Here is a 13857-nt window from a genome sequence, read left to right as displayed (position 1 = left end):
AAGAGGTAGCTGATAAAATAGGGGAGGAATAGCTCTAGCGGGTTTGGATTAGTGGGTAGAGCATAGTTCTGTGGACTGAACGGTCCTGGGTTCAATTCCGGTCAAGGACATGTACTTCTTTTGCAGGCTCTATCCCTAGTCCCAGTCAGGGCACCTACGGGAGGCAACCAAACGATGTGTCTCTCTGGCATTGATGTTTTCTCCCTCCCTGTCTCTCCTCCTCCCTTCCACTCTCTCTAAAAATAAAAATAAGTAGAGGAGTAATGTGACTCTCATAGTGGGATTCCAGGCATGACGACAGGCAACCTAAGACATTTAAGTAAGGAAGCCCACCTCATTGCTTCTCATGTGACACCTAACCTGCCCTAAGACTGGGAAACCATCATGTCCCCAACCTCCTCCCTTTCCCACACACATACCTCACACTCAATCACTCCTTTTATCAGTCTAGGAGAAGATGAATATTCCCAAGAAAAAAAATGGTAAAAGAGGCAGAATCGCCATAACATAATAGAAAAGGTACTTAAGGATTTCCAATTTCCAGCTTTTTTTAATAATTAGGTAAAATCCATTTACTACAAAATATCTTGATATACTGTGTTAAATACGACAAATGTCCTTTAAATACACAGCTACACTGGGAGGGAAATAATATCTCCAAGGATCAAAGAGAGAAAGCACCCAAATGAGCAGGAAGCGGGCAGGCCTCTGTAGTTATCCATTCTTGGTTTCCTCCAGCCTGGAGCTTTGCAACAACAGGAAATGAGGCTTTGGGCCTGAGTCAGGAGGAGCCCTGGAACAAGACCCTTGCACCAGGCTGACACCCTAGAAGGGAACCAGTTTCCCAATGGTGGACTAGGAGAAAAATTCAGCACCAACATAGAAGACAAGAACTTGTTTATCTCCATCTGTTTTGGCGGTGGGACAGTAAGTCTTTCTATATAATTTGTAGCCATGAGCTTGCACTCATATAGGTTTCAGGTTAAAACTGACATTCCCACGTGGTGCAGAAACTCCCACATTGAGAAGTGACACAGATGTTAGTCTGAGGTCAATACCTGGGTTTCCTGGCAGAAACAAACAGAAATCTACCTAAAAGGATATACCTTCTTACCCTGGCTAGTGTGGCTCAGTTGGTTGAACATTGTCCCATGCACTGAGAGGTCATTGGTTCAATTCTCCGTCAGAGCACATGCCTGTTAACACTGGGGTACATATGAACAGGCAGTGATTGCATAAAAATAACAATAATGATGATAAATTGCTTTGGAACCAAAATACCAGATGAGCAATAGCACCTAATTGGAGGTGTGATGAGAGTGAAAGGGTATTAAGATCTCTGTATTGCTCAGAAGAAAGAAAGAGGTGATAACTGGACTTTATTAAGGCTAGAATGCATAGTAAAATTTTAAGAGAAGCTATTAAGAGAATAGAATTGAATGTACATATTCCAAACCAATGGGGGAAAACAGAAATTAGGGAAACTAGATTGACCTGGGAGAAAACATGGAAAAAGTAGGGCAAATAGCAAAATACAACAATAAATATCTAACCATTGGTAAATAACAATGAAAAGTAAGAGATTATCAGAGTAGGTGTATTTTGAAAGACACACCATTCAGCAATGTAGAAGAGATGAGCTGGAAACATAAAAATACAGAGACTGCAAGGGGGAAAAAGAAAAAGGCAAATGACAACCAAGAGAAAGCTGATTCTACTACATTCAGACAAAGCACTTCTTAGAATGAAAGTGTTATTAGAGACAAAGAGGATAAAAGATGGTGAAAAGACGAATGCAGCAGGAAGATAGAATTAAAGATTCATATGTACTTCATAACATAAGCTCAGAATGTAGAAAGGACAAAATTATTGAATTATAAGGCAAAGCAGAAAAGGCTTTGAGTAAAAGTCAACAACATCCACTATGGAAAACAAGCAAACAAAAACATCTAGGTGACCTACAAGAAGAAAAGAACGTCCTTGACCTAAGAAACAGAGCAATCTTCAGAATTCTGGTAAAATATAAGCCACTTTCCCTGTTAAAACCAGAACAAGACAAAGACAGTCAACATCATCACTGTTAGTCAACATTGGGTCAGATGTCCAGGCCATTACTGAAAAAAGAAAATACAAGGTATATAGCTCCTACAGGAAAAAGCATTAGTTATTATTTGAAGATATATGACTGTCTACATAGGAAAATTCCAGAGAATTCTACATAAAAGAATCTACATAAGAGAATTCTATGTAAGAGAATTTTATGAGTCAAGCAGCTTGTTAAAACAAGGTTATCTTTAAAATCTATTATGTTCCTGTATAATTATAAAGTGTAACCTTAAAGGGACCTTATTAGTAAAACAACAAATACAATAAAATCTGCACAATACCATATGCAGAAAATCATAAATGTTGTTGCAAGACATTAAATAAAAACCAGTGGGAAGGTACGCTGTGTTGATATTAAGTCACAATATTGTAAAGTTACCAATTATTCTCGATTTGGTCTATAAATCAAATGCAATAACAAAATGGAACAAGGTTTTTCATGAAATTAGGCAATCTGATTGAAAATCAATGTGGAAACAAAGGATTAAAAATCAGTCAGACAATTTCAAATTTAAGATTGTCACTAAGAAACAAACAATGGCTATTTTTAAAAGACAAGAAATAGTAAGGGTTGGTGAGGATGTGGAGAAAAGGGAACTTTTGTGCACTATTGATGAGAACATAAATCAGTGCGGCCACTATGGAAAATAAAATAGAGGTTCCTCAAAACATTAAAAATAGAATTAACATGTGATCCAGCAACTTCACTTCTGGATACTTAACTGTAGAGAACAAAAACACTAATTCAAAAAATGTATATGCACCCCATGTTCACTCCAGCATTATTTACAGTGTCCAAGATATGGAAATAATCAGAATTATGGTAAAATATAAGCCACCAAATGTCCATCAATGGATGAAGGAATAAAGAAAATGTGATACATATATACAATGTAATATTATTCAGCACAGTGAAATCTTGTCATTTGCAACAATGTGAATGGACTTTGAGGGCATTATGCTAAGTGAAATAAGAGAGAAAGACAAATACTATAGGATCTCCCTTGTATGTGGGCTCTAAAAATAAAAATAAAATAAAAACTGAACTCATAGGTACAGAGAACAGATTGGTGGTTGCCAGAGGTGGGGGGTAAGAGGGTGAAGAGGGTTAAAGGTACAAACTAAATAAATCAGTCATGGATGTAATCTACAGCATGGTAACTATAGTTAATAATACTGCATTGTATATTTAAAAGTTGCTGAGAGTAAATGTTTAAAGTCCTCATAACAAGGGAAAAAAATTTGTAACTCTGTGTGGTGATGAATGTAAACTTATTATGGTGATCATTTCACAATATATACAAATATCAAATCATTATGTTGTACGCCTGAAACAAATATAATATTGTATGTCAATTATATCTAATTTTTTAAAGAATCTAAGTGGACATACAAGCAAGTGGACATAGATAAATGACATGGAAAGACAATTCACAGAAAAGGACGAAAACCAGTGGGCCGGTAAACATATGAAAAACCGTTCAACCCCATCAATCACCAGGGAATTCCAAAATAAAACCTCAGTTAGTTATCTTCCCATCAGATTGGCAAGGCTGTGGGACTGCTGGAACTATTAACTGTTGTTAGGACAGATGGTATACCACTTTGGAGAAAAACGTGGAAATAGCTGTTAAACTTAAGGATGATCTTGCCCACGGCCCAGCAATCACACTCCTAGGCATCTTCCCAAAGAAACATTCATCCACGTGCACAAAGCAACCTGCACAGAATGTTCACTGCAGCAGCAAAGGCAGTTCACAAACATATGTAAACAACATAAATGTACTTCAACCACATGAATAAATTGTGGCACATTCATCCTATGAAATACCAAACAACAGTTAAAGAATCATCTAGGCTACACACACCAACAGACAAATCCCAAAAATAATGGTGAACAAAAATAAAAGCAAGTATCTGAGGATTTCTACAGCATGATAGCGTTTATGTCAAATTAAAGACCATGTAAGCCTGACTGGTGTGGCTCAGTGGTTGAGCATCAACTTATGAATCAGAAGGTCAGGGTTTGATTTCAGATCAGGGCACATGCCCAGGTTGCGGGCTCGACCCCCAGTGTGGGGCTTGCAGGAGGTAGCCGATCAATGATTCTCTCTCACCACTGATGTTTCCATCTATCTTTCCCTCTCTGAAATCTATAAAAATATATATTTCTTAAAAAGACCATGTAAAATAAAACTGTATTATTGATTGTAAATATGTTTAATTGTGGGAAAAGTAAATATGCATGCTGTGATAATCACTAAGTGCAGAATGGAGATATCTCTAGGTAGGAAGAAAGAAGGAGGGATCCAGAGAATGTTACATAAGGGGTTATACCTCTCTGTGTATATTTCATTGATTTAATAATTTCAAAAATATGAGGCAAATATGGAAACATGTTAAGATGGGACCAAAGTGGCTGGGTGGGACATGGATATCTTTATATCATCCTCTCTAGTTTTCTATATGGTTGAAATTTTCATTTAAAAGATATAGCCCTGCCCAGTTGGTATGGCTCAGTGGTTGCGCGTCGACGCATGAACCAGAGGTCACCAGTTCGATTCCTGGTCAGGGCACATGCCCAGGTTTCAGGCTCTATCCCCAGTAAAGACCGTGCAGGAGGCAGCCGATCGATGATGCTTCTCTCCCATCAGTGTTTTTATCTCTCTATGCCTCTCCCTTCCTCTCTCTCTCTCAAAAAAAAAAAAAATCAATAAAAACATTTTTTTAAAGATACAGCCCTGAAGCCAGTGACCTTGGCATGTTGATTTTGTCCTTACAAATAACAGAATGACCAACATCCTTTCACACCCATCTTCCCACACACGGCCAATTTCCTTAAAACAAATTCCTAGAAGTAAAAAAAAAAAAAATGGTTGGGTCACAGGGCATAAAAATTATTAAGACTTTTATACATCCTGCCAAGAATTATATCAATTTACCTTCCATAGCATATTACTATTTTTGTGGACTAAATGTTTGCCTCCCCTCCCAAAATTCATGTGTTGGAGCTCTAACAGTCAACATGATAGCATTAGAGTTGGGGCCTTTCAGAGGTAATTAACATTAAATGAGGTCATGACAGTGGGGCCCCATGATGGGATTAGTCTCCTTATAAGACGAGGAAGAGACACTTGAGTTTTCTCTTGGCCACATGAGGACACATCAAGAAGGCAGTGGTCTGCCCAGCCAGTGTTGCTCAGTGGTTGAGCATCAACTTATGAACCAGGAGATCACAGTTCAATTCCTGATCAGGGCACATGCCCAAGTTGTAGGCTCTATCCCCAGTGTAGGGTGTGCAGGAGGCAGCCAATCAATGATTCTCTCTCATCACTGATGTTTCTATCTCTCTATCCTTCTCCCTTCCTCTCTGAAATCAATAAAAATATATTTTTTTTTAAAAGATGAAGAAGAAGGCAGTGGTCTGCAAGCCAGAAAGCAGGCCCTCCCCAAGAACTGAATCTGCAAGCACCTTGGTATTGGCTTTCCATTGTCCAGAAGTGTGAGAAATGTCTTTTGTTTAAGCCATCCAGTCTATGGGATTGTGTTATAGCGGCCTGAGCTGACTAAGACGGTTATTTTTTATTATTATTTGGTAATTTAATTGGCAAACACGGGTATAAGCTTGCTGTTTTAATATGCATCCTTTTCCTTATTGGGGAAGGTTTACTAATATTGCCCATTCGTATTTCTTCTTTTGTGAATTTCTTGCTGATATTGTCAGCTCATTTTCAACAGAAATGTTTAGCTTTTCCTATTAATAAGTAAAAGCTCTTTATAGATTAAGAATAGTATTCTTTTCTCTCACATTAATATGTGAATGTTTTCTCCGTTCTTCACTTTAATTTTTTCTTATGCTGGGTTGGTTTTTTGTTTTTGTTTTTCATGTACAGGAGTTTGGGGAATTGTATCATGTTCTTTTGGGGCAGGGGAAAGCAGGCTAAGAGACACAGGTGCAAAGGAAAAGTACAAAACACCAAGTGGAGGAAAGGATACACAGGAAAAAGTCAAATCTCCCTCCTGCCCGGGTGAATAACCACTGTCCCAGTTTGCCCTGAACTGAAGGACCTTTGGGAGCACGGGGTTTTCATTACTAAAACTGGGACAGTTCTCAGCAAACAGGGACAGTTGGCCACCCTATCAGCCCCCTAGTTTCCTTCTCAGAGGCAATACTCTTACCAGTTTCTTGAGTGGCCTTCCAAAAATATTACAAACATTTTCAACATTTATCTTCAAATTTGAATATGAATCACAGTCTATAAACGTGCATTTGCAAATTTTATCGCATCATCTTATTTCCTTGAAATCAAATTAAACCTAACCTTCTTCATAGGTAGGGTGATCCAGGAGGTTACAAAGTGCTCAGAAAACAAAATCAAAGCGCTCACATCTTTGGTCCACCCCTCTTGCTGCTCCCTGCTTCCCAAGCCCGCACGACTCCTTTGAAGTCCAGAAACTTCCAGGCCCTGTTGGCATGACCTCTGGGTCCAGCAACCTCTGGCTCCCCAGGCCACTGCTTCAGCTCCATCATGAGCACCAAGAAAGGGTAGGCCAGGCGGGCACAGTGCTGGGAGGAAGGCAGCAGGGTGAGCCAGGAGCCCTACCTCTTTCATTTCCCAGGGTCTCTTCCTCTCAGCACTCACACCCCATAGTCAGCACAGTTAACTGCCTCCTGGGTCCCCATTGTGCACACACCCACCTTGACACTGCCGTGCACCCCAGAATATCTGCCATCAGCCACTGGCATCGCTCCTCAGATACCTCCTGTGCTCAGCTCTGAAATGCCTTCCTCTCCTCTCCCTCCTCTCAGCTATTCACCTTTTTATGACCCTCCCCGTCTGTAGAGAAAGAATTGGTCACCTGCTTCCTATAAATTATCTCCCTTAATCCTCCTGTATTAGTTTCCTGGGGCTGCTGTAATAAATTACAAACCGGGTGGGTTAAACTAACAGAAATGTTCTCTCTCATAGTTCTGTAGAAATCTGAAATCAAGGTGTCAGCAGGGCCATGCTCCCTCCTAAGTTTCTTGGAGAAAGAACTTCCTTGTGTCTTCCAGCTTCTGGTGTCTCTAGACATTCTCTGGCTTGTGGCTGCATCACTCCCATCTCTGTGTCCATCTTTACATGGTCTTCTTCTCTTCACCCAGTGGTTCCCCCTTCTGTGTATCTCTTATATGGACTCTTGTCATTGAATTTAGGGCCCACCTAAGTGATCTAGGATGATCTCATCCTGAGATCCTTAATTACCTTTCTCAAAAGACCCTTTCTCCAAATAAGGTCACATTCACAGGTTCTGGGGGTTAGAATGTGGACATACCTTTTGGGGACACCATTTAACCTGCTACACCTCCTAACAACCATTCATCTGAATCTGGATGCCCAGACTCCGATAGACTTAGTAACTTGCTTAAGATCACATGGTTACAAAAAGGCAGCCAGCATCTGAAGCCACTTCCATCTAATGAGAAGTCCCTGTTTTTTCCACTAAACCTGTAATTCTTCCAGGGCCCTTTTCTCCTTTCCTCCCTCCCTCCCACCCCCCCGCCCTTTCTGACTAGAAAACACTTTCCTGTCTCTAAGCCACACCTGGATATCTCCAGTAGCACCCATCCCATCATGCATTTTCCCTTGTAAGTCTTATCTCCTCTAGTCTTTGATCTCTTGGATCAAGAAGGATGCCTTACTCATCTTTGTATCTTCCAAAGTGCCTGGCATGGAGTATGGCATACATAGGTACTCCAGTAATTTTTGTTGAACTCCCTGTGGTGTTTAATGAACACACAATGTTAAAATGTCACTCCGGGGCTGAAAGAGTTGAGAAAGAATTGCTCAACACCTGAGGAAGCTGTCAGCTGCTCTCCAGTGTGTCAGCACAGAGGTTAAAGGGGGAAAAGCCCTCATCACTGTGGTCAGGGGGAAATTGCACAGGAAGTCACAGGATTGCTCCCTTATGGGACAGCGACGTCAGACCAGGGTCAGGACCCATTTTGGCATATCTGGTATGACACTCAGCACTGCTCATTTCTAAATAACACTCATATTTCTTTTTAGCACAGTGTAACACCCTAACTGGAATACTGAGACTGTTTTCTCTACATACAGGAGAACTCAGATGAATAAGAACTGAGGTCCTGATTTCCTAAGATTGCTGCAGAAACCCACAAGGCAGTGGAGGGTGTGGCTGCTGCCGTGGGAGGAGCCCAGGGCTGGGAGCATCCGCTAAGGCTACCGAGTGATCTCTCCAACCCGAACTCCACTGAGCACAGCTAGAATCATGCTGTCACCACAAGGACCATTGTCTTAGGGAGAACCCAAGTCAGAGGCCAAGCCATCAAGTTTTCCATTTGGCAGTTTAACCCAATGACATTAATAGATATTTTATATGTTGATTGCAATTGATTGATTAGTACATTTGAGAATTGCCCAGGGAAATTTGTCTGAGTGAATATTTCCACTGAGGTTGTTGGTCTTCCTGGGGTTAGATGAAGTTCTTTATAGAGAAAAGCATGCTATTTGAAATGAGAGCCGTACACGTTAGCCAATGGCCCTGATCTACATGAGTGTCTGAGCCATGTGTATGTATACAGCCTGGGGCCTAATTGCACTGGTCTGATGCAATTCAACAGTCCAGAGCACATCTCCGCTGCCATGACTGGTGGTGACCTCTCCCTCCTATGACCTCATAGTGTTTATTTGGCAAGGACTCACAAGGTGTCTCTTAGCAATTTTTGTATATATTTAAAAACATGCCATGTGCTAATGCCTTATCACCCTAATCAGACCACGAGTTTCATGAGAACAGAAATGGAATTTTGAAAGCAACCTGCCTTCCCAGGCTATGCCCACCTCCAGACACAGGGCCAGGTCCCTTAACAAAATGGCCCTCCAAGTCACCTCACAGCCTGGCGTCCTACCTCGGGTTGTGATATATGGCACACATGCCCACTCCCAAGGCAGAGAGCACCCTGCAGCCTCACAGCACGGAGATGGAGCTCTACACCTGTGGGCTGCACTGTAGTGATTTCTCAAATGAAAATAAGGTGTGCTAAGAGCTTGCAAACAGTGCTGGAGGGTCAATGGAGACAGTACTCGCCTTCACCCAGGATGATGGCTCAGGAAAGCTTTAGGAAGGGGAGGAATTTGTACTGGCCTGGCTAGGATGGATAGAATAAATTTTGATCATTTCAGCCTAACTGGTTTGGCTCAGTGGATAGAGCATCGGCCTACGGACTGAAGGGTCTGGGTTCGATTTCAGTCGAGGGCATGTACTTTGGTTGCAGGCACATCCCCAGTGGGGGGTGTGCAGGAGGCAGCTGATCAATGTTTCTCTCTCATTGATGTTTCTAGTTCTCTGTAAAAAAATCAATGAAATATATTTAAAAATTTTTTTAATAATTTCAACTACTTTTTTGTTATTCTAAAGTAATATGTGGCCATTGTAGAGGAAAAAATTTAAAGTATGGACAAATAAAAATAAGAAAATCAAAATCACCCATAATGCTACTACCCAGAAATAACCACCATCAACAGTTTAGTATGTTACTTTCACTTTTTAAGAAATGTATATGTAATATAATTTTTAAATAAAATCGTCCTACACAGAGGGTTCTGTAAAGTGCTATTTTGCTTTTGAATATATTATAAATATCTTTTGATTCATTAATTCTGTTGTGTTCTTTTTGCTTTTGTTCACTGTGTAATGTTTCACTTTGTGATAGTCACAATTTATGTAATCAGTTCCATATTGTTGGCTGTTCATTTCGGTTGGTTCTAATTTTTCCTTTTATTAACAAGGCTACAGTGAACTTTACCTTGAGACTTTATCCATGCCCAACCCTCAGGATTATTTCCATAGTATGAAATTCCTACATGTGGAATTTCTGGGCCCACAGTTATCCGCATTTTAAAGCCCAGTCGGATTTTGACAGGTGAAATGAGAGGCGAAGGGCTTTCCAGATGTAAAGCAAGAAGTAAAGGCATAGATGCTCTAAAAAGGAAGGAACTCTTACCATTTGCAACAGCATGGATGGAACTGGAGAGCATTATGCTAAGTGAAATCAGCCAGTCAATGAAGGAAAAATACCACATGATCTCACTCATTCGTGGATAATTGAGACCTTTATAAACTTTTGAACAATAATAGATACAGAGGCAGAGCTGCCTCAAACAGATTGTCAAACTGCAGCGGGAAGGCCGGGGAGGGTTGAGGGGCAGGAGGTAGGCGGGTAAGAGATCAACCAAAGTACTTGTATGCATGCATATAAGCATAACCAATGGACATAAGACACTGGGGGATAGGGGAGGCTAGGGGACTGTCTATGGCGGGGGCGAAAAATGGACACATATGTAATACCCTTTGTAATACTTTAAGCAATAAAAAAAAGGAAGTAAAGGCATAGAAACAGGAAGCTCTGGGCATGTGAAAGTAAATAAATCACTAAATGGGCTGGTAGTTAAAGCATGTAAAGGAAATGATGGGAGATAAGACAAGAAAGGATGGTAAGAGAATTTGCCAAGGACCTTGAACCAGGGTGAGGGGTTTGTGTTTACTCAGCAGACTCTGGGTAAAACAACTTGGCTGCAGTTGACCTGGATTTTAGAGGAGCAAGATGGATGAAGGGAGACACACCAGTCAGCTGGCTGATTGACTATTCCAGAAGAGGCACAAGGAGGACCTGAATGAGGCCATGGAGCTCGAGAAGACAAAAGCAGATACAGCCAATCACAGAATGACCCAAAGATGTTCACATCCTAACCCCCAAAACCTGTGAATGTCAATGGGACTTTGTAGATGTGATTAAATTAAAGCAATGAAGACGAGGGGATTATCCTGGAGTATCCAGGTGAACCCAGTCTAATCACAAGCGTCCTTCTATGAGGAGGCCAGAGGGTCAGAGTCAGGGAAGGAGATGTGATCACAGAACCAGAGGTTGGGGAGGTAGGAGCCACAAACCAGCAAATGCATGCAGGCAGCCTCTAGAAGCCAGAAGAGGCAAGGAACAGAAAGATTCTGCCCTAGAACCTACAGAAGGAACCCAGCTTTCCCAACACCTTGATTTTGACCCATTTCAGACTTCTGACCTCCAGAACTGTAAGATAAATTTCTTTTGTTTTAAGCACTGAGTTTGTGGCAATGTGTTACAGCAGCAACAGGAAAGTAATAAAGGCAGAAACAACTTGCCACACAGCCCTGCTCTCATGGACGGTGTCATCCTAAAACAGTTTTGCTAAATTAGGGTTATGAGGACAAAAAGTGCTATGAGGCTCCAGGAAAAGGGATCACTGAGGATGAACGTGTAAGGGCCACCAAAGCTGGGCTTGAGAGATAGACTAAGAGACTAAGCACACATGGGAAGATGCGACTGTTGGAGGCACTTGGGACATTGCTGCCCAGAGACAGGGGGATGGATGAGTTGACCTCGGCCTGCCTACGGAGTAAGTTCTCCAGGGTGTATTTACTAGCACAAATGCACAAGAAGCTCAGGGGAGGAAAGATTCCTAGCAGGCTTCATCTCTGCCTTTCTCTTACACCTTTGTAGCATCTCTCCTCCAACGTGAACTCCACAGGAAAGAGAATTTTCTTGGCAGTTCGCTCCAAGTAAACACCCCAGATTTCACAAGCCAGGCTACCAGCTCCCGCCATGTACTGCCAGCACCTCATCTGAAGGGAAGCCATCCTCCTTAACTTCCTCTCTTCTAGGGGCACAGACATCTGTGGACAGAACAGTATGCTCACTTCCTTCCTTCATGGTCATCCATCATCCTGGTGATGGCATGCTTGCGATACAATGTCGTCAAAAGAATGACACAACTTCAGACTAATCTCACGTTCTCAGTAACTATGCGACTACATTATTATTGCCATAGAATTAGAGGGTCCAAACCGCTCTGTCTCGTGGACTTTCTGATCCCAGGAGCACAATAGGATTCCTGAACCCAGAGCCACTATTCAAGGACCTGGGGTTCCAAATGTACAGACAGAAAGTTATAACAATTCTAAATTTGTATGCATCTTATAAAATGGCTTCAAAATGCATACATTGATAAATCAACTTCAAAATCTGTCTCAATTATCCATAGCGCAAGTATATAAAATTAGCAAAATAGAGATTTTTTAAAAAAAAAAATTGTGAAAGCCAGTAATTACACTCCTGGGCATTCTGCTGGAAAAATGGAAACTTCAGTTCACACTAAATTCTGTACATGAATGTACATAGATGTTTTATTTGTAATAGTCAAAAACTGAAAACAACCCAGATGTCTTTAATTGGGTTAATAGTTAAACTGGGGTCCATCCATCCATGAAATGCTAATCAGCAATAAAAAAGAACTACTGATAAACAACATGTATGGATCTCCAGGGAATTATGCTCAGTGAAAAAAGCCAACCCCAGAAGGTTATACACTGTATAATTCCATTTATATAACACTCTTCAGATGACAAAAGTAGAAATGAACAGATTAGTGGGGAGGGGGAACATGAGGGAGGTGCTTGTGGTTATAAAAGGGCAAAAAGAGTGATCTTTGTTGTGATGGCCACATCTTGACATGGTGGTGGATACATAAACCTACACATCTGATAAAATTGTACGGAACTAAATACACAGGCACGTGCATTTAGTGTGTGTGTGTGTGTGTGTGTGTGTGTGTGTGTGTGTGTATACAAGTAAAACTGCTTAAATTCAAATAAAACAGATAATCTGTATTAATAATCTGAAGCTGTAAAGGATACACTGAACCTCTCTGTATTGTTTCTTACAATTGCATGCAAATCTATAATTTTCGCAAATTAAAATTTTAAAAAAAACAGTAAATAAGCTTGGTCTAATGTACCTATTTAGAACTCTGCACCCAATAATTATAGAACACACACTATTCTCAGCCCAGTAACTGACTCCGCCCAGTTTGCTCAGGGTTTTCCTGATTTTAGCACTGAAAGTCTTTCATCCCAGGAAATCCTTCAGCCCCAAACAAATTGGGCTGGTTAGTCACCCAAACATTTACAAAATTCATTAGACACAACTCTCAACACATTTCAAAGAATATTTCAACGCACCATCTTCTCTGACCACACTACAATTAAATTGAGTTTTTAGTTTAATCAATTCAAATGATTTTTTAAGCCTCATACCTTTGGAAATTTCTAAATAACTCACAGGTCAATAAATCAGAAGAGACATTTTAAAATACTTAAAACAGAACAGTATAAAGATGCTCCATAATAAACAGTATTCAATGTGTGATGCAATGAAATGTGTGCTCCTGTGCTCTCAGTTCTTAAAGCTGGTGGCACCTTTCTGTAAGGCAACTTGGCAACATGGGATGTATGAGACTCCTTTAAAATGTCCTTATTCTGGACCGAGTAAACTCCACTTCTAGGAACTAACTAAGGAAATTCTCTACAATGAGGACAAAGATTTACATCCAAGATAGTCACCGAAGCATTGTTTCTAATTGTCAAAATGAAAGTGTAAGCATCCTAAATATCCCCGTCTAGGATATTAGTCAAATAACTTTTGGCATACATGTGGGATGGATTATCACATAGCGAGGAAAAACAATGTTCAAGAGCAGTTATAAATGACGTGGGAAAATAGTTTTGGTATACGCTTAAGCGAAAGGAGATATCAATATGCATATATAGTTCAATTTCAACTATGTGAAAGAGAGACAGAAGAAAATACTGGAAACAATATGCTCACATATTTGCACCATTATATGTAGATGGCAGGAGGTGGTCATTTTCTTTTTC

The sequence above is a fragment of the Myotis davidii genome, unplaced genomic scaffold, assembly GCF_000327345.1.
Source record: "Myotis davidii unplaced genomic scaffold, ASM32734v1 scaffold13, whole genome shotgun sequence".
NCBI classification, from domain to species: domain Eukaryota; kingdom Metazoa; phylum Chordata; class Mammalia; order Chiroptera; family Vespertilionidae; genus Myotis; species Myotis davidii.
This window is presented reverse-complemented; position numbering follows the sequence as displayed.